The sequence below is a fragment of the Oryctolagus cuniculus genome, chromosome 14 (assembly GCF_051225735.1).
Source record: "Oryctolagus cuniculus isolate XC-2025 breed Fujian yellow rabbit chromosome 14, ASM5122573v1, whole genome shotgun sequence".
NCBI lineage: Eukaryota > Metazoa > Chordata > Mammalia > Lagomorpha > Leporidae > Oryctolagus > Oryctolagus cuniculus.
The window spans coordinates 83,385,602-83,407,032 of record NC_142880.1 but is presented as its reverse complement, the minus strand read 5'-3'; the positions used below and the strand labels follow the sequence as shown (position 1 = coordinate 83,407,032).

Here is a 21,431-nt window from a genome sequence, read left to right as displayed (position 1 = left end):
GGCTACCTTTGTTTTCATGAAAAAAATAATATTGTCACCTCCTAAATCTCTGAGAAATTGAGTCTTGAAGGTGTGCTATTGCATGGTGATGTTGCCTAGCCCTGGCCTCCTTTCCCACACACTTGGGTTTAAATGTGCCTCGGTTTGCTCCTGCACGGGATTGTCTTTCCTTTAACACAATTGATCCAATGAGGCCAACTTGGGGTATTGTAACCTCTTATTATTAACAAAAAAGCCTGAGGCCTTGAGAAACTAAAGAATTTTCTCCAGACATAGTACCTTATATATAGTATATTTACAAACTGGGTCATATATGCCAGCCCTGTGTGCCTGTGTCCTACCAAAAACAGAATGCAGATTTGCTCTAGTTCATACCCTTACGTAGGAGTAGCTGGTGATAAATATTGCAGTCGCTGTAGTGAAATTAGACTTTCTTAATATTTCAACTACAGAACGACAAAACTCCATGCATACATTTGGAAAAAAAAAAAAACACACAAACTTTACAATGAGACTTTCAAAATATTGTCTTAATGGGAAGCACAATTTAATTTGTAAAATGATATCTAAATTCAAATAAGCATTAATATTAAAAGATGACTACTCTTATTTTTTAATAAAGCATTAAGGTGATTCTTAAATGAAACTTTAAATAATCTTTGTCATATGCAAATCTAAAACATTATTTTCAAGTTTCCTGCCACAGTAGCGACGATCAGATATTTACCTCTAGGGGGAGCTCAAGGCTTTCTCTCTACCCAATCTTTCTCCACTTTCTGTCCTTTTCCTTCATTGATAGAGCCCTGTGGTCTCTCCACTGTAGAAAAAAATGTTCCACCCAGTTCTCTTCACTCAGTAAAAATGTAGGGGAGCCCAGGGGAAGAAGGAGGCTCTGGCAAAAACACTGGGCCCATCTCTGGTCTAGTGCCCTGTCCAGTCTACCAGCTGGCTGTTTTTCTCTGTGGGGCTAAAACTCAGTTATTAACAGACCCAAGCATTTACCAGGAGGATCCCCTTAGCAAGCCCTTCAGACCACCAACAGTGGAGTATGTGACTGTGGACTCCTCTTCTCCCAGCCATCTCTAGCTCTCTAACATTGCTACCGAGGACCTTGAACTCTAGTACCTGTATAATTTATACCAGTACCTCCCAAAACATGTTCCAGAGAACACCCATTTTACTGCAAGTTAAAGAATTTTCTATGAATAAGGGATTCCTGCCAAAGAAATTTAGGAAACAGGAGGTTATACTTAGTTGGAAAGTGCTCCTGGCTGCACAACTCCACCTGGTCTTCAGGGCGTGATGACTCCAAAAGAACAAGTAGTCAGCAGTTTCCAAACCCACGTGAGCTCAGGTCTCCTGTTTAAGGGCTTCCTCTTGAGATTATTGTTGAATATGCTCTCAGATACATGGCTCAAGATTGCTTGATGACAGTCAAGAAAAGCAGCAAAGACTTGGGATATTTTTAATACCTCAGCTTAGTAGACTTCAACAAAAATGGGTGGTTTGGTCTATGCCCTATGTAACTCATGTTAGAGTTTAATCCTCACCGTGAAATAATAACAAACTGAAAACTTAATCCACGGCAGTGTTTAGAGGCAGGCCTTTGGGACTGGGTGAGGATCAGTTAGAGTCATGAGGATGGAGCCCCAGGATGGATACTGGTGGTTTCAGAAGAAGAGATATTCAGGAGACACAGATGTATGCTCCCTGTCTCTCATCATGTGATGATTTGCTGCCTCAGGACCTTGCCTGCAAGAAGACCATCACCGGACACAGCCCCTTGACCTTGGACCACAATTGTGAGCCAAAATCAAACTCTTTTCTTCGTACCTTACTCAGTCTGTGGTCCTGCACTTCACCTTTAACAATAGACTATGTCCCAAAACAATTTCAAATATCTGGATATCAGCTTTAATTAGTCATTTTACACATACTATAAAAGACTTAGGGCCTCCGGCAATTGTATCACTGCCATCATCTAACAGTTTCTATGCCACTGAACTTCCTTAGGCCAAGTGTATACAAAATTATAAATACATATAAAAAAATTATTCACATCACAAAATGATTTTCCCTGTAAAATTCCTCAAATCAGAGATTATTCTCAAAGTAAGATATACAAATGGTCAATATCTCTTATTACCATGTTCTTATTACCATGAAAATGCTTGACATCACTAATCATCAGAGAAATGCAAATTGAAACCACAATATTACTTCACTGCTATTGAAATGGCTGCTATCAAAAAGACAATAGCAATTGTTAGCAAGCATGTGGAAAAAGGGAAACTCTTGCACATTTGTTGGGGGGAATATAAATTAGTACAACCAATATGGAAAAATGTATGGTATTTCTCAAAAGCTTAAAAATAGAACTACCATATAATCTAACAATGCTACTACTTGGTATAAGTTTAAGGCAAATGAAATCAGTTGTCAAAGAGATCTCTACACTCTCATGTTTATTGCATCATTATTCACTATATCTAAGATATGGAATTAGCCTCAGTGTTCATCAGTGGATGAATGGATTAAAAAAAATATGTACACACTGGGACACTCTGCAGCCATAAGAAAGAAGGAAATCTTGTCACTTGAAACAGCATAGATGGAACTGAATGATCTTATTATAAGTGAAGTAAGCCAAGAATAGAAAGACATATACTGCATGATCTCACTTACATGTGCAATCTAAAACGTTGGTTTCTTAGAAGAGTAGAATGGTGGATTCCAGAAACTGGGGTAGCTGAAGGCAAGGAGATGTTGGCCAATAGATACAAAATTACAGCTAGCAATTAAGACAACTGGCTTACAGCCTTGCATCCCACACCAGTGCCTGGGTCTGAGCTTGACTCCCAATCCCAGCTTCCTGCTAATGCATACCATGGCAGTAGGTGACGGCTCAAACAGTTGGGTCCTGCTCCCCACATAGAAGACCAGGATCAGGGTCCTGCCAGCTTTGGTTTAGATGCTGCAAACATGTGGGGATTGAACTAGTGGATGGGAGCTCTCTGTCATTCTTTTTGTCTGCTTGCTGGCTTTCTCTTGTATTCTCTGTCACTATAAGTAAATAAATATATGTTAGAAGTGAGGAAAAAGATTGACATATTGTACAAAGCATGATCACTATAGTTAGTGATCATACATTGTATTCTTGTAAAATTTCAAACAGGAAGTTAAATGTTATCACTATAAAATATTAACTATATAAGGTAATGCATATTTTAATTAGCTAGATTTAATTACTCCATTAAATATAGTTCAAAACATGATGCACACAATAAGCACATACAATTTTTTTTTAAAATCATTTGTATTTTGTTCAATATGATCCCACATATGAGGGCTCTTCAAAAAAGATTCATGGAAAATTGAATTAAAATATATGTTTGGTACAAAAACTGTTTGAAAGCCATAGACATGCAGGATCTTCGAAAAGTTCATAGGAAATACATAGGTATTATGAAAAAAACCTATATACGCATTTTAAAAATTTTTGCACCAAATAAACTAATCATTTTTAATTCCATTTTTCCACAGATGTTCTGTAGTATCCCTATATTTGTTTCACAATCCTGCCTTACTATTTTGTTATCACATCAATCCAAATACAATCTGCATGGAAAAAAATGAAAAAGGCAAATCATGCCATTTTGTGGCCTTGGTAAGAGATTTTAAGGCTGTGTTCTTATTACCAGTCACCATTGGCATGTGACGGGCTGGCTAGGGCAATTGGGTCAGGATCACCAACAGGGCTTTTCCAAACTACAGTTCAGGCATCTGCCTTCAGACTCTCCTCTCGGAGGGTGTTGCCATTCCCCAGTGTTGAGATCATGGAAATGTGATGTATCCCAAAGAACTACTAGAGCAGTCAAAGCTGTAAGGATCAGGCGGGTATGCATTTGGCCTAGCTAAGCTGTGGCTGCGATGGCCATATCCCATGCTCAAGTCCGTGGCTTCCATCCCAGCTCCACTTGCAATTCTGCCTTCCTACTAATGCACTCCCTGGGAGCTGCAGGTGATGGCTACAGGAGATGGGTCCCTGTGGGAAATCTAGGTGGACTTCTAGGCTCCTGGCTCTGGTTGAGTTCAGCCTGTGCCTCCATAGGCATCTGGAGAGTGAACCAGTGGATGGTAGCCAGAGCTAGCGTGTTCTCTCTCTCTCTCTCTCTCTCTCTCTCACCCCTGGCTCCCTTCCTCCTACACCCATACCCTGCCTCTCTCCCCCTCTTAAAAAAAAGCAGAAATATAAGACTGTTGTTTCCTAAGTGGGTTTATACCCAGAGAACAGGTTTTAAAATAATATAATTTCTACTTATATTTTATCACAGAAATTAGAAATCATATTTTCTTAATATTTAATCATATGAATGCAGTCCAAATAAAGAATTTACACATATTACAGAGAGACATTTTCAAAATATTTCGCTGATGCAGGCACAATTTAAAAGTTGGAAGACCAATGGTATACTGAAAATTATACATCTGAAAGAATATGCCAGGTTAATTAGAAGGTAACTTAGACAGATGTGAGCCTGCAGTCCAACAATGGTCTCCCATTGTCAAATAAATGCCAACAGGAAACTAAACGTATTTTTAAAATGGCTCCATGCTATTATAAGAACAAAACTTCACATTCTGCTAAAACTGTCACTTGAATAGCAAATAACAAACTTTGGAACTTGGATAGAAAAAGAAAAAATTTTTAAAAGCAGAACTAAAATTAAGTTTTTAAACTATTAGGACTAGGGGCAGGCACTTTGGCACAGCGAGTTAAAGCCCCAGCCTGCAGCACCAGCAGCCCATATGGGCACCAGTTCGAGTTCCAGCTGCTCCACTGCCGATTCAGCTCCCTGCTAATGTGTCTGGGAAGGCAGAGGAGAATGGCCCAAGTCCTTGGGCTCCTGCACCCATGTGGGAAACCCAGAAGCAGCTCCTTAGCTCCTGGCTTCAGATCAGCTCAGCTCCAGCCGCTGTGGCCTCCTGGGGAGAGAACCAGCAGATGGAAGATATCTCTCTCTCTCTCTCTCTCTCTCTCTCTCTGTAACTCTTTCAAATAAATAAAATATTTAAAAAAAAAATAAAATTATTAGGACTAGGATATGGTTCCTCTGCTCAAAAATATCAGCAATACATGAATTTGGGTAGTGTGTTTCTAACAAATGCTAATTAAGAGTAGTCTAAACATACTCAGTTTTTAGATTCAACAAGTAATCTGAACTTGTATTTTATTTTTGAGCCAGAATAAAGCTTGTGAGGTTATTTAGCTGGATTTCTTACCAATTAAAAAATGTAAAGAAATACCTTGAATAAAATACTAGATTCTTCTTTGTAGACTGTATAACCAGTCTCTATGCAGAATCTTCCAAGTTTACTCAAACTGGTGGGATAGTTGCCTTGAGAAGTAACTTTTCCATAAGATAAGCTTTATTTTCTTTGCAAGAGTCATATCAAAAGAAAAATTCAGCCTTCCAAAATTAATTATATACAAGTAAAATCAATTAACATAAACATGTTCTAATAATCACATATCTTTCAGCTACAAAGAAACAAACTCATAACCAAATAAAAGGCTAATAACATTAAATGAGTATAAAACTTTTTTTTCTCTAATGTTACAACACTGGTTAGTATTCCTGGTATAATTTGTGGGGTAAATTAAAGCTTGAAGATTTCTAAATACCTTCATAGTCCTAAAAATGTTCTAATTCTAGGGAATTTAGTGATTTAGTCTTTATAAAAGCAATTTTTCATGATTGAAGAACCTAGAACTCCACTCCCCTCACTCTAATACTGTGAGTTATAATAGCAAATTAACCAGAGCCATTTAATCATATCATACAAAAGGACATCTGAAAAAACACATTTTGTTTCACCTAAAAGCCTTTGTCATAGCTTAAGTTCAGAAACCAAATCTTCTAGAAGAAACACCAAAATAAGTACAGTAAAGGAGTGTGCCAGGTATCCTGGATTGTCATGCTACAGGGAAGAAATCAACAGGCACCACTCACCGACAAGAGGACCATGAAGAATCAACTGTGTCTGAGTGATCACTTCCAGGACTTTTCTGCCCCAAATTGAAGGCCATGTGAAGTGATGGCTTCCATCCAATTCTTCAGAGAAGTGCTTCTCTCCAGAAGCAGCTTGGCATGGCTTCGTTCCTGATGGTTTAAAATTATAAATTGCTAATAGACTCATCCATTTTTTAATTAATATAATATTTGTACATATACATGGGGATCAGTATCATAATTTGATACATGTAAATAATGTTTAATGATCAAACCAGGATAATTAGCATTTCTGTCTGCTCAAATATTTATCACTTCTTTGTGTTGGGAAGCTTTGGGCTCTTTTAGTTATTTTGAGGTACATATTAAATTATTGTAGGCTATTGTTACCCAATTGTGCTGGTATAACACTAAAAATTCGTTGTACATAACTGTATTTTGATGCTTGATTTCTAATGTCTCTATGCCTCCTCCTCACTACACTTCCTTTTCTCTAATGACCAATATTCTACTCTTTATCTCTAGAAAGTTAACTTCTAGAATTTCCAGAAATGTACCATGTGGTTTTGCGTGCTGGCTTACTTCAATTAACATAATATCATACATTTCTACCATGCTGCAGCAAATACACTTTCATTCTTCTTTATGGCTGGATGACATTTTATTTTGTATGTATACCATGTGTTCTTTATCCATCCATCCATCAGTGGAACTTTGGTTGATGCCATATCTTGGTTACTGTGAATAGTGCTGCAATTAACATGGAATTGCAAGTATGTCTTTGATGTAATGACTTCCTCTTCTATGGCTATATATCCAGTTGTGGGATAGTTGGATCATTTGGTAGTTCTATTTGTGGTTGTTTGAGGACCCAGCATAGTTTTCTATAATGGCTATATTACTTTACATTTGCATCAAAACTGTATGAGTTCTTTTTCTACATCCTTGTCAGCAGGTGCTATTTTCTTTGTTTTCTGCATTTTCGATTATAACCATTCTATTTGGAGTGAGATGATATCTTATGGTTTTTATTTGCATTTCCATGATGATTAGTAATGTTGAGCATGTTTTGCATATGCCTATTAGCCATTTGCATGCATTTTGAGAAATGTCTGTTCAGATCATTTACCTATTTTTAAGTATTCTATATTTTTTGTTGAGCTTTTTGTTTCTCATAGTTTAGATAGCAAGGCTTTTTAAGATTAATTGCTTGAAACTATTTTCTTCTGTTCCATAGGTTGGCTGTTCACCCTCTTTCCCTTACTGTGCAGAAACTTCTTACTTAAATATAATCAAACTTAGTTTGTCGCTTCTTTTGTTGCCTGTGCTTTGGGGTTTTATCCAGTTACCCATGCTGATGTCTTAAAGCATCTGCCATGTTTTCTTTTAATCATTTCATCATTTCAGATATTACATTTAAGTCTTCGATCCAGTTTGAACTGTTTTTCATATGGAGATGTGAGGTCGAGCTTCACTCTTCTGCATATGGATATCTATGTTCCCAGCACCACTGATTGAAGAGAGAGTACTTTCACCAGTGCGTGTTGCTGCTGCCTTTGTTGCAGTCAGTGGACTACAAGTGTCATTGCTGTGTGTGTCAGTTGTTAAGCCAGTATCATATTCTTTTGTATACAGTGTGCTTTGAAGTCAAGTACTGAGATACCTCTGTCTTTGTTTTATTTTTTCAGGATTGCTTTTGCTGTTTGTGTTTTTTGTGGTTTCATATGGATTTTAGGATATGTTTTCTATTCACATGAAGAATGGCATTGGTCTAATGATGGAGATTACAATGAATCTGTAGATCACTGAGTATTATTGGCATTTTAACAATACTAGTTCGTCCAGTCTATGAATACTGGATGCGTTTTGTGTGTATGTGTTCTCTTCCATTTCTTTCATCAGTGTTTTATAATTTCCATTGTACAGAGTATTCACTTCCTTGGTTAAATTTATTCCTAGATTTTTTTAAAGGTACTTTTAATTAGATTGCTTTCCTGATTTTTCTTGAATTTTTTTTCAGCAAGTTCATCACTGGTATATGTTGATTTTGTATCCAACAAATTTTCTGAGTTTGTCTATTAGTTCTAGCAGTCTTTTGGTGGAGCTTTTAGGTTTTGTATGTGTGTGTGTATGCATTATATCTATAATTGTATCATCTTAAAATGGACAATTTGGCTTCTCCTTTCCTATATGGATGTCTTATTTCTTCCTCTTACATAATTGTTTTCTCTTAATTGTTTGGCTAAGATTTTCAACACTATGTCCAAAACTAGTGAAACTCTACATCACTGTCTTATTCCAGATCTCAGAGATTTTGTAAAAATAAAAACCTATGTCATCTTATGCATAATATAAAAACCATTAGGAGGTAAGTCATTGTTTTCTAGAGAAAACTAGAGTTGCTTTTTAAAAAATACTGTACAAAAACTAACACTTTTAATCATCATTTTCATAGACCATAACCTGTTTGGAGTCAGAAGTGATTTTTAACTACCTTACCAGAACCAAAACTTTTTGTTAGAATTCACCAGTATTCTCAATAACGTGCCAAAGCTTTTCACCTCACCTTAGCAGGGGGTCAAATGCTTTAAAAACGTGGCAGGCACAGCATCACCTTGTGGAATAGTCACCTTTGAGATAGTCGGCAGTATCTGAAACGTGTTCATAAGACTCAGGTAAAAGCAATAGCCCATGGAGACTCTTAGAGCATGTTATTAAACTGGGCTATTAAGCATATTCATAGTTCATAAAATTTAATGGTCTGTCTGTAGTGATTTATTTTTTTAAGTCAGCTGAAGGCTTTCAGGAAGCCCAAACATGACCAAATGTCATCAACCACTCTCTCAAGCTTAATGTTAACATTCCAAGTCTCACCATAAACTTAACAAATTAACGACTTGCCCCAGTATGAACTCAAAGTCTCCCCTTGAATAAATTAAAAAAGCTTCCTGACCTATCAAGCATTTCTGTGAGCTGGAAGGATATATTCTTTCCAGAGTACTAGGTCAGAAACATTATGAAAGAAGTCAGAAGGACTCATTAATATGATCCATAAAGAAGAATCTAGACCAAATGAGCAGGCAGAGGATGTATCCCTGAAAACCAGGAGTCATTGTATCTACTGGGGAAAGGGGGTTCAAAAAAAAGCATGTTAGTAGGAAATAACTCTTTATGACAGAGGCTATGACTGAGAGTCCAAATCCAATGAATGCCAACCAGAAAATATGCTGGTTCCGGGCTGTCACCATGTGTTTTAGCATTTCTATGTAAATTGCTAGCTAAGGAGAAATTTCCATTTAAATTGCTAGCTATCTGTTGTATCAATCATATACTGCATACATATGCATTCTTTTCAAAAATAAGCAGTGAAAGTGTCAAGGAATCCCTGTAATTTTTTTCTTTAAGACATCTATTGAATCAGTGTGAGGCTACATCCATGACTTAATTTTATATCTGTATCATTTCAGAAATTCAAACATTCTAGAAAATGGAGTAATGAGTAAGAAAAGCATGAAAAGAATAATAAAATAAAAAATAAAGCATTCCCTCATCTGTAAACTGGAAGAAATTTCTAGGTAAAAGTTACTGCAAAGCACACCTTCTCTGTTCCTGACAGTGCACCTGACACAGCACCTGAAGTGGGACTAGGTACAGAGTAGCTACTCAAGAAACAGGTTACAGGAAAGAAAAAGACAAGCACACACAATGAACAGAAGAATAAATGAGCATCTGTTTTTCACTACACCCCACATCTACTTTATTGGGAAGCATGCCTTTCCTAAATTCAAGAAATAGTAAGGATGCAGGAAACAATTCTAACTGAAATCTTTTTGCCTGATTTCTTTGACATGAAACTTTTCATTCACATCTTTTGATGTCCTATGTCTATATCATTTTTTCACCTTATTTCGATTGCCTCACCTCTTAATTGTTTCATTGCCTTCCTGATTAGAAAAAGTAATACACATTCAGTGCAAAAAAATAATAACCAGCATATGCAAAAGATGACAAAGGAGAAGTTATAACCCAGAATTAACGGCTGCTAACATTTCTGTTATTAATTAACAGAAACATGTTTCTGTTACATATGTTACATTTTGCTAACATTTCTGACTATACAGAATTTTATTTATTCATATATCCAGAATAAGACCATACTATATGAATGTGTGTGTGTATAAACACCTTTCATTACTTATTTACCTACCACTATGGAAATAAGTCTTTGACCCCAACCAATCACTGTGATCAAAATTCTTCAGCTCAAGTCTGAAATTTTTTTAAAGATTCATTTATTTATCTGAAAGTCAAAGTTACACAGAGAAAGGGAGAGACCCACAGACAAAGAGAAAGAGAAAATCTTCCATCTGCTAGTTCACTCCCCAGATGCCTACAATGGCCATGGCCAGTCAGGCAAAAGCCAGGAGACAGGAGCTTGTTCCAGGTCTCTCATGTAGATGGCAGGGGCCCAAGTACTTGGGCCATCCTCTGCTGCTTTTCCCAGGCCATTCAGGAAGCTGGATAAGAAGTGGAGCAGCTGGACCTCAAACAGCGCCCATGTGAGATGCCAGCATTGCAGGCAGCAGCTTTTCCTGCTATACCACACCAGCCCCTGAAGATGTTTTTTGTGTTTTTTTTTTTTTTTTGAGCACATAGCCTTTTAATCCACCAAGACACCTACACAAGAATATTCATGGTAGCATTGTCTGTACTAATAAAAAACTGGAACTATCAATGGGAGTCTAGTTAAATAAATTAGAAATCACTATTCAATGGGAAATTAAGGATATTCAGAGAAACAGAACTAAAGGGGGGGTAAGATTTATTATAGGAAGGGATTCATGGCTAATGGATATGGAGAAGTGCAAGGATCTGCTGTCCACAAACTTAAAGAATCAGCGGTACAGTTCAGTATGAGTCTAGAAGCCCAAGAGCCAGAACCACTGACGTCTTAGGGAAGAGAAGGTGGCTGTTCCAGCTCAAACAGAGCAAATCCACCCTTCCCTACTTTTATGTTCTACCTTGGCCCAGGATTGGATAGTTCACTGGTGAGGATGATCCTCTTTAGCCAGTCTGCTAACTCAAATGCTAATCTCTTCCAGAAACAGCCTCACAGACAGTCAACAGTACAAGCTATCTGGGCATCCCTTAATCCTTTCAAGCTGGCACCTAAAATGAACCATCACATCTCCCAAAGTTCTCACTTCCTCTTACCGGCACCTTGGGAGTTAGGATTGCAACATGTGGACTGGGGGAGGAAGGGAAGACAAATATTCAGTGCACTGCACTGATGAGAGATGCAAGTAGCAGTAGCGCTGTGTCACCATTGCCTTATGCCAGTTGCCAAAGCCTCACTCCTACAGGGCACGGCTGAGAGAGAATACGTGCACACACACTGGATGTATTAAAGAACTCCAAGCTTCAGGAATGTGAGTCCTGTATGCTGGGTAGAAAGCACCCTGTCCTTGGCTCTGCAGGAAGACACCAGCTTTCTTTTCCAAGGCTGTTCACTAAGTAAACAACCTTATGAAGGCAAACTGACTAAGGTAGTACGGCCTCTGCCCTCCGCCCACAAGATTGCCCGAGTCATGCAATGAAAGGCGGGGAAAATTTTTCTACCAAGGGCCATCTGGATATTCATAACATCATTTGTAGCCATACAAAATTATCGACTTAAAGATTAGCCTACTATATATATATTGAATTTATTTTTTAAAAAAGATTTGTTATTTATTTATTTGAGAGGTAGAGTTACAGAGAGAGGTCTTCCATCTGCTGGTTCACTCCCCAAATGGCCACAATGGCCAGAGCTGGGCCAATCTGAACCCAGGAGCCAGGAGCTTCTTTCAGATCTCCCACATGGGTGCAAGGGCCCAAGCACTTGGGCCATCTTCCACAGCTTTCCCAGGCCATTAGCAGAGCGCTAGATTGGAAGAGGAGCACCCAGAAAGTGAACCAGTGTCCATATTGGATGCTGGGGCCACAGCCAGAGGCTTAGCCTATTATGCCTCAGAGCCGACCCTTATATGTATGGAATTTCAAGTCCCACCTGCAGTTGGCTTGACAGAGCCAGACCAGTTGATTACCTGGTCTGGATATTCCTCACCCCTCCAACTCTCAGGAATCAGTTCCCAACTGCATATGTGCATCATTCTTTGTAGTGGCTACATCATATGGAATAATATTAAGGTTCTATGATGCATTCAATTTTTTAAATGAAATTTTAGTTGTTTCTAAAACCATCATTAATATTGTTGTACTTGTCCAGTACTCTTTGGAGCTTAATCTAGAGGTGGGATTATTTTGCCAGACATCTATATAGCTTTTGAAAGTTTTTTGTTTATACATTCCATTGACCTAAACTTCCTACTTGTAGGGATTTGTTTACACCCTACTTTTGTAAATAAATGCTTCATTCCCTACCCTTTTACTAACACAGGACATTGTCAGTATATTTGCTATTTTCAAATCTAACAAAGTCATATATTACTTTGCTTTCATTTTCCTGTCTTAACTACTAATAAATGTTTTATAGTTTATTAATCATGTAGCTTTCAGAAAATGTTTGTTTACTTACTTGAGACATGGAAAGAGAGTGAGAGCACAAACTGCTGTCATTTCTCGGTCACTCATTGAGTGTCCACAGTGGGTTCCTGGCTGTGGCCCAAGCCAAGAGCCAGGATCGCAATGCCGATCTTCCACACAGGCGGCAGAAACCCAATTACTCGAGTCACCACCACTGCTTCCCAGCATTTGCATTGGTAGGAAGGTGGAATCAGAAACACGAGCACTCACTAAACCCAGTAATTCCAGTAAGTGATGTGGGTGTCTTAACCGCTAGACTGGGTACCAAACCTTTTACGTGTGATAATTAATCCTCGCTCAGTTATATGCTATCTCTTCATAAGGTATATTCCATTTACTTTAAGAACTTTTATGCTGTAGAATATCTAGTTCAATACTCATCTATAGACATCTATTCTATTGGGGACAAACATTCTAGCCCTCAGACTTTCATTCCATCTCTGGGGGGCAAGGGGCGTGACTAGTGTAATTCCACAGTTATACCACAGGTATAAACTCCTATATTTCTTCATTTAGACATCTCTGCCTCAGTGTGCCACCAAATATCTGTGCTAAATAGCTTAAAACTTATCCAGTTGCAAGTGCTGATTTTCATATAAGTCCTTCCATCCTTTTTCCACTCTCAAATTCTAAATGATCAAATTATTTAAAATTATTTAAAAGCACCGAGGAACACTGAAAAGAAAGACTACAAATGCTCTAATAGAAGAGTTTGAACCTAGCCAATTTTAATAAAAATGTCTCATCACTGTCAACATAACGATCAAAGTTATTATTCAATAATGTCCCAATCTCCCAGGCCAAGCACATGTTCAAGGGCTGTTAAATCTGCATATGCAAACACATGCACATTTGTTGTAAATATCATAAAACTTAAAGAAGTTATATAATGTGTTAATCTTGTTAGTGGTTTCCCTAGGAGGAAACCACTTTTAATTACCACTGAAAATCTCATTACATCATAAAAGCAAATCATCTTTTGCAAATCATGCCAGATATTAGAGGAATATAATGGGGAAAATAGATTCAAATTTGAAGTCTAAAAACAAGTGATTGCAACATTATAATAAAACCCTCCAATTCTGCAGTAAAGTACTTTTTCCCTAAAGGCAGAAGAGCTTATTGACAGATGTATTCAAATAACTTACGAGAGCAAACTTTGACAAGGGCTTTTCTAGGAAATGAAAGGCAGTGTGTTAACTCAGGACTCAGGGGTGAATGTCAAGTCTCAAAATTCTCAAGGTAGTTTTTTCACTGATTTCATGTAGCTGATGTGTATTAGGTAGCAGACATTTAAATACAATTTGTAGGGGCCGGTGCGGTGGCGCACTAGATTAATCCTCCATCTGCGGAGCCTGCATCCCATATGGGCACCGGTTTTAGTCCCGGCTGCTCCTCTTTCAATCCAGCTCTCTGCCGTGGCTGGGGAAGGCAGTGGAGGATGGCCCAAGTGCTTGGGCCCTGCACCCGCATGGGAGACCAGGAGGAAGCACCTGGCTCCTGGCTTCGGATCGGCACAGCGCCGGCCATAGCAGCCATTTGGGGAGTGAACCAACAGAAGGAAGACCTTTCTCTCTGTCTGTCTCTCTCTCACTGTCTGTAACTCTACCTGTCAAATAAATAAATAAAAATCTTTTAAAAAATTAAATAAATATAATTTGTAAAAATAACTTCAAGTTCAAAGAAAACTAAAGTAACATTAGGAGTTCCAGATTCCTCTAGGGCTTGTGTTGTTGGTTTTTTTGTTTTTTTGTTTTTTTGGAGGGGGTGCGGGGGGAAGTAGATGTTGAACTAAAATAAAATCCTTACACTTGAATGAACAAGCAGCCTCTGGATACTCCAAGCTGGTGAGGTACCAACAGCAACTTCCGAGCACAGTTAGAGATGTTTAGGGAACCAAACCTATGCTGTGTCCAGGAACCCAGAGCCTCCTGGTAACACCAGAAAGTGAGCACTGCTTTCAGAGCCAGACATCAATATCCTCCAGGTCATGGAAAAAAGACCCTAAGTAACCAGCAATTGCATTACTTTTCTTCTTGACATTATGTAGCTGTTGGAGGCCTATTGATAACTACAGCTATGTACACAGACATATATACATCCACATGTACACAGATAAGCAGACATATAACTTTAAATTTGACTCCCGGGACTCCCGGCAAGATGGCGGAATAGGAAGGGAGCACACTGATAGTCTGGGGAGAGATAGTTTAATAAAAGTGGAGATACTGCAGGTTCAAGGAAGAGTAGGGGAGGAAACAGCAGAAGAAACTCTTCCGGAACGCGTGACTCACAGCGGACCTGCGTGGACAGCGTGGGAGCCCACAGTTTGGGACATCAGCGGCAGACTCAACACACCAGCGCTGGAACGCGAGGTGAGCCGAACCTCAATAGCCTGAGACACCGGCAGGCAAGCGGAGAGAGGAGACTAGAGGGAACGACCCCCCGGGGGGGGGGGGAAGTTCACAAGGCTAACTGGAAGAGAGAGAGAGAGAGAGAGAGAAAAAAAGGGTGACTAGTACGGACACGGGTTTCTCTCTCTCCGCTCACCTCTCAAGGGCGAGCAAGACAAAGAGCAGGCGCCATCTTGGACATACGTCATAAGCAGAGCGACCTCAGGTCTGCACCGGCCCTGAGCCTAGCAGAAAAACCTGACTCTGGGCGGGGCGAATTAACAGGAGATTAGGAGCTAGTAAATTTGTGGTGCTACTGAACTGAGACTGTGAAAAAAGAGACGGTGGGGGAGAGATCTCACGGAATTCACGTGAGCACTCTCCAGAGACGCTACAATTCCGTAACTTTGGCAACCCAGTGGGAGGCTGAAGGAGAATTTGAGCCCACTCTGAGGGCCGAACAGATTCCCTGTGGGGATCTTGGGAAAGAGCTTCCGATCTCTGGCTCCTGTGGGTATATCATTTGCCTGCTAACTACCTCCAACTTCATTCAGCTGTGCGGAATTACTTCCCTTTTGAATCAAAAAAAAAAAAAAAAAGGAAGAGAGAGAGAGAGATTTACCACGCCTAACCTGGGAGTGTCACCTTTGGCACACCAAACAGAGCTCTCAGGCCACACCCATCTCAAGCCCTAAGGCTCCATCAAAAACAGATAGTCCACTTAATCTAGAGTCATAGTATAACAAGAAAAAGCACCACAGTGAAGAAACCAAATATCTCCAATATGCCAAATAACAAACGCAAAAACCGAGGCAATAAAAACAAGGAAGTCACCATGACGCCCTCAAATGAAAAAGACACCCCAATTCAAGATTATGAAGATGATGACATAGAAGAAATGCAAGAAGCAGATCTCAAAAAATTGATAAGAACATTAAGAAGTTCTCAAAAACAAATTCTGGAACTACAGAAATCCTTAATGGACAAGATAGAAAATCTCTCTCGTGAAAATGAAATATTAAGGAGGAATCAAAATGAAACAAAACAACTAGTACAACAGGAAACTGTGATAGTGACTGAAGTGAAGAATTCAATAGATCAAATGAAAAACACAATAGAGAGCCTTACAAACAGAATGGGTGAAGCAGAAGAGAGAATATCGGACTTAGAAGACAGAGAACAGGAAAGGATACAGTCAGACCAAAGAAAAGAAGAGGAAATTAGAAATCTGAAACATATTGTCGGGAATCTTCAGGATACTATTAAAAAACCCAACATTCGGGTTCTAGGAGTTCCTGAAGGCATGGAGAGGGAGAAAGGATTAGAAGGCCTTTTTAGTGAGATATTAGCAGAAAATTTCCCAGGTTTGGAGAAGGACAGAGAAATCCTAGTACAGGAAGCCCACAGAACCCCTAATAAACACGACCAAAAGAGATCCTCACCACGACACGTTGTAATTAAACTCTCCACAGTGAAACATAAAGAAAAGATCCTAAAATGTGCAAGAGAGAAACGTCAGATTACTCTCAGAGGATCTCCAATCAGACTCACAGCTGACTTCTCATCAGAAACTCTAAAAGCTAGGAGGGAATGGCGAGATATAGCCCAGGTACTAAGAGAGAACAACTGCCAGCCCAGAATATTATATCCTGCAAAGCTATCATTTGTGAATGAAGGTGAAATAAAGACTTTTCATTGCAAACAGAAATTGAAAGAATTTGTTGCCACTCGTCCAGCCCTGCAAAAGATGCTTAAAGATGTGTTACACACAGAAACACAGAAACACGGTCATCAATATGAAAGAAGGTAAAGGAAGGAAACCAAGGAAGGAAACCTCACAGCAAAAGATCACAGGGAATTCAAAGCATATATTAGAACTTATCTTTGGCAAATGGCAGGGCAAAGTTACCACTTATCATTAGTCACTTTGAACGTGAATGGCCTGAACTGTCCAGTTAAAAGACACCAATTGGCTGATTGGGTTAAGGAACAAAACCCATCTATATGCTGCTTACAAGAAACACATCTTTCCAACAAAGATCCATACAGACTGAAAGTGAAAGGCTGGAAAAAGATATACCATGCCAACAGAAATGAAAAAAGAGCGGGCGTAGCCATCTTAATATCGGACAACATAAACTTTACCACAAAAACTGTTAAGAGAGACAAAGAGGGACACTATATCATGATTAAGGGATCAATTCAACAGGAAGATATAACAATTATCAATGTATATACACCTAACTACAGGGCACCAGTTTATCTAAAAGATTTATTAACGGACTTAAAGGGAGACTTAGACCCCAATACAGTAGTACTGGGGGACTTCAATACTCCACTCTCAGAAATAGACAGATCATCCGGTCAGAAGATCAACAAGGATACAGTAGATTTAAACGACACCATAGCCCAAATGGATCTAACAGATATATACAGAACTTTCAATCCTACAGCTAAAGATTTTACATTCTTCTCAGCAGTACATGGAAGCTTCTCTAGGATTGACCACATACTAGGCCATAAAGCAAGTCTGAGCAAATTCAAAAGAATTAGAATCATACCATGCAGCTTCTCAGACCATAAAGGAATGAAGTTGGAAATTAGTAACTCAGGAATCCCTAGAGCATACGCAAACACATGGAGATTGAACAACATGCTCCTGAATGAACAATGGGTCATAGAAGAAATCAAAAGAGAAATCAAAAACTTTCTGGAAGTAAATGAGGATAACAGCACAACATACCAAAACTTATGGGACACAGCAAAAGCAGTGTTAAGAGGAAAGTTTATATCAATAGGTGCCTACATCAAGAAATTGGAAAGACACCAAATAGATGAGCTTTCAATTCACCTCAAGGATCTAGAAAACCTACAGCAAATCAGACCCAAATCTAGTAGGAGAAGAGAAATCATTAAAATCAGAGAAGAAATCAACAGGATTGAATCAAGAAAAACATTACAAAAAATCAGCCAAACGAAGAGCTGGTTTTTTGAAAAAATAAACAAAATTGACACCCCATTGGCCCAACTAACTAAAAAAAGAAGAGAAAAGACCCAAATCAATAAAATCAGAGATGAAAAAGGAAATGTAACAACAGACACCACAGAAATAAAAAGAATCATCAGAAATTACTACAAGGACTTGTATGCCAGCAAACAGGGAAACCTATCAGAAATGGATAGATTCCTGGACACGTGCAACCTGCCTAAATTGAACCAGGAAGACATCGAAAACCTAAACAGACCCATAACTGAGACAGAAATTGAAACAGTAATAAAGGCCCTCCCAACAAAGAAAAGCCCAGGACCAGATGGATTCACTGCTGAATTCTACCAGACGTTTAAAGAAGAACTAACTCCAATTCTTCTCAAACTATTCAGAACAATCGAAGAAGAGGGAGTCCTCCCAAATTCTTTCTATGAAGCCAGCATCACCTTAATTCCTAAGCCAGAGAAAGATGCAGCACTGAAAGAGAATTACAGACCAATATCCCTGATGAACATAGATGCAAAAATCCTCAATAAAATTCTCGCCAATAGAATGCAACAACACATCAGAAAGATCATCCACCCAGACCAAGTGGGATTTATCCCTGGTATGCAGGGATGGTTTAATGTGCGCAAGACAATCAATGTGATACACCACATTAACAGACTGCAGAAGAAAAACCATATGATTATCTCAATAGATGCCGAGAAAGCATTTGATAAAATACAACACCCGTTCATGATGAAAACTCTAAGCAAACTGGGTTTGGAAGGAACATTCCTCAATACAATCAAAGCAATCTATGAAAAACCCACAGCCAACATCCTATTGAATGGGGAAAAGTTGGAAGCATTTCCACTGAAATCTGGAACCAGACAGGGATGCCCACTCTCACCACTGCTATTCAATATAGTTCTGGAAGTTCTAGCCAGAGCTATTAGGCAAGAAAAAGTAATTAAAGGGATACAAATTGGGAAGGAAGAACTCAAACTATCCCTCTTTGCAGATGATATGATTCTGTATTTAGGGGACCCAAAGAACTCTACTAAGAGACTATTGGAACTCATAGAAGAGTTTGGCAAAGTAGCAGGGTATAAAATCAATGCACAAAAATCAACAGCCTTTGTATACACAGACAATGCCATGGCTGAGGAAGAACTTCTAAGATCAATCCCATTCACAATAGCTACAAAAACAATCAAATACCTTGGAAAAAACTTAACCAAAGACGTTAAAGATCTCTACGATGATGGTGCTGAAATTTATATGGAGGCACAAGAGACCTCGAATAGCTAAAGCAATCTTGTACAACAAAAACAAAGCCGGAGGCATCACAATACCAGATTTCAGGACATACTACAGGGCAGTTGTAATTAAAACAGCATGGTACTGGTACAGAAACAGATGGATAGACCAATGGAACAGAATTGAAACACCAGAAATCAACCCAAACATCTACAGCCAACTTATATTTGATCAAGGATCTAAAACTAATTCCTGGAGCCAGGACAGTCTATTCAATAAATGGTGCTGGGAAAATTGGATTTCCACGTGCAGAAGCATGAAGCAAGACCCCTACCTTACACCTTACACAAAAATCCACTCAACATGGATTAAAGACCTAAATCTACGACCTGACACCATCAAGTTACTAGAGAACATTGGAGAAACCCTTCAAGATATTGGCACAGGCAAAGAATTTCTGGAAAAGACCCGGGAGGCACAGGCAGTCAAAGCCAAAATCAACTATTGGGATTGCATCAAATTGAGAAGTTTCTGTACTGCAAAAGAAACAGTCAGGAGAGTGAAGAGACAACTGACAGAATGGGAAAAAATATTTGCAAACTATGCAACAGATAAAGGGTTAATAACCAGAATCTACAAAGAGATCAAGAAACTCCACAAAAACAAAACCAACAACCCACTTAAGAGATGGGCCAAGGACCTCAATAGACATTTTTCAAAAGAGGAAATCCAAATGGCCAACAGGCACATGAAAAAATGTTCAAGGTCATTAGCAATCAGGGAAATGCAAATCAAAACCACAATGAGGTTTCACCTCACCCCGGTTAGAATGGCTCACATGCAGAAATCTACCAACAACAGATGCTGGCGAGGATGTGGGGAAAAAGGGACACTAACCCACTGTTGGTGGGAATGCAAGCTGGTCAAGCCACTATGGAAGTCAGTCTGGAGATTCCTCAGAAACCTGAAGATAACCCTACCGTTCGACCCAGCCATCCCACTCCTTGGAATTTACCCAAAGGAATTTAAATTGGCAAACAAAAAAGCGGTCTGCACCCTAATGTTTATTGCAGCTCAATTCACAATAGCTAAGACCTGGAACCAACCTAAATGCCCATCAACGACAGACTGGATAAAGAAATTATGGGATATGTACTCTTTAGAATACTATACCGCAGTAAGAAACAACGAAATCCAGTCATTTGCAACAAAATGGAGGAATCTGGAACACATCATGCTGAGTGAAATAAGCCAGTCCCAAAGGGACAAATACCATATGTTCTCCCTGATCGGTGACGACTGACTGAACACCAAGAGGGAAACCTGTTGGAGTGAGGTGGACACTATGGGAAATGGTGGCTTGATCAGCATAGCCCTGACTGTTAATGAACAACTTAATACATTATCCCTCTTAGTAGTTTTTTTTATCTGTTCTACTTAATATGACTGGTTTAGATCTGTAATTGATGCACAGTTATTCTTAAGTGTTGAAAATTAACTGAAATGTGATCCCTGTTGAACATGGTGGTGGGAATGGGAGAGGGAAGAGATGTATAATTTGGGACATGCTCAGGCTGACTTGCCCCAAGTGGTGGAGTTGGAAGCATACCAGGGGATTCCAATTCAATCCCATCGAGGTGGCATGTACCAATGCCATCTCACTGTTCCAGGTGATCAGTTTCAGTTCACAGTTGGTCATGGTGAAGGGACTGGGAGTCAAAGGGAACACATAGACAAGTCTAGTACCTGCTAACGCTAACCGATGGAGTAAATAAAGGGGAGAGTGATCCAACATGGGAAGTGAGATACTCAGCAGACTCATAGAATGGCAGATGTCCTAAATAGCACTCTGGCCTCAGAATCAGCCCTAAAGGCATTCGGAGCTGGCTGAAAAGCTCATGAGAGTATTTCAGGCATGGAAAGCCAAGACACTCTGGCAAAAGATCTCTGCGAGTGAGATCCCAGTGGAAAGAACAGGTCATCAAAGAAGGAGGTACCTTTCTCTGAAGGGAGGAGAGAACCTCCACTTTGACTATGACCTTGTCTAAACAAGATAAGAGTCGGAGAACTCAGAGGGCTTCCATAGCCTTGGAAACTCATGACTGGAGCATAGGGAGATTACTGATGCCATAGACAGGAGTGTCAATTGGTAAAGTCAACAACAGGAGTCACTGTGCACTTACTCCTCATGTAGGATCTCTATCC

General features: G+C 39.2%; 1 long non-coding RNA gene across 1 annotated transcript in view; it reads right to left on the bottom strand.

Annotated features, from left to right (window-relative positions):
* Positions 1–1,944: 1,944 nt before the first annotated feature.
* The window catches only part of LOC149122415 (uncharacterized), a 67,073-nt gene continuing 47,586 nt past the window's right edge, over positions 1,945–21,431 (bottom strand). The window contains exons 2-3 of the long non-coding RNA XR_016220818.1: positions 6,015–6,164; positions 1,945–3,063 (exon numbers count right to left, since the gene is read on the bottom strand). This is a non-coding gene — a long non-coding RNA (uncharacterized LOC149122415). The remainder of the gene's footprint in view (positions 3,064–6,014; positions 6,165–21,431) is intronic.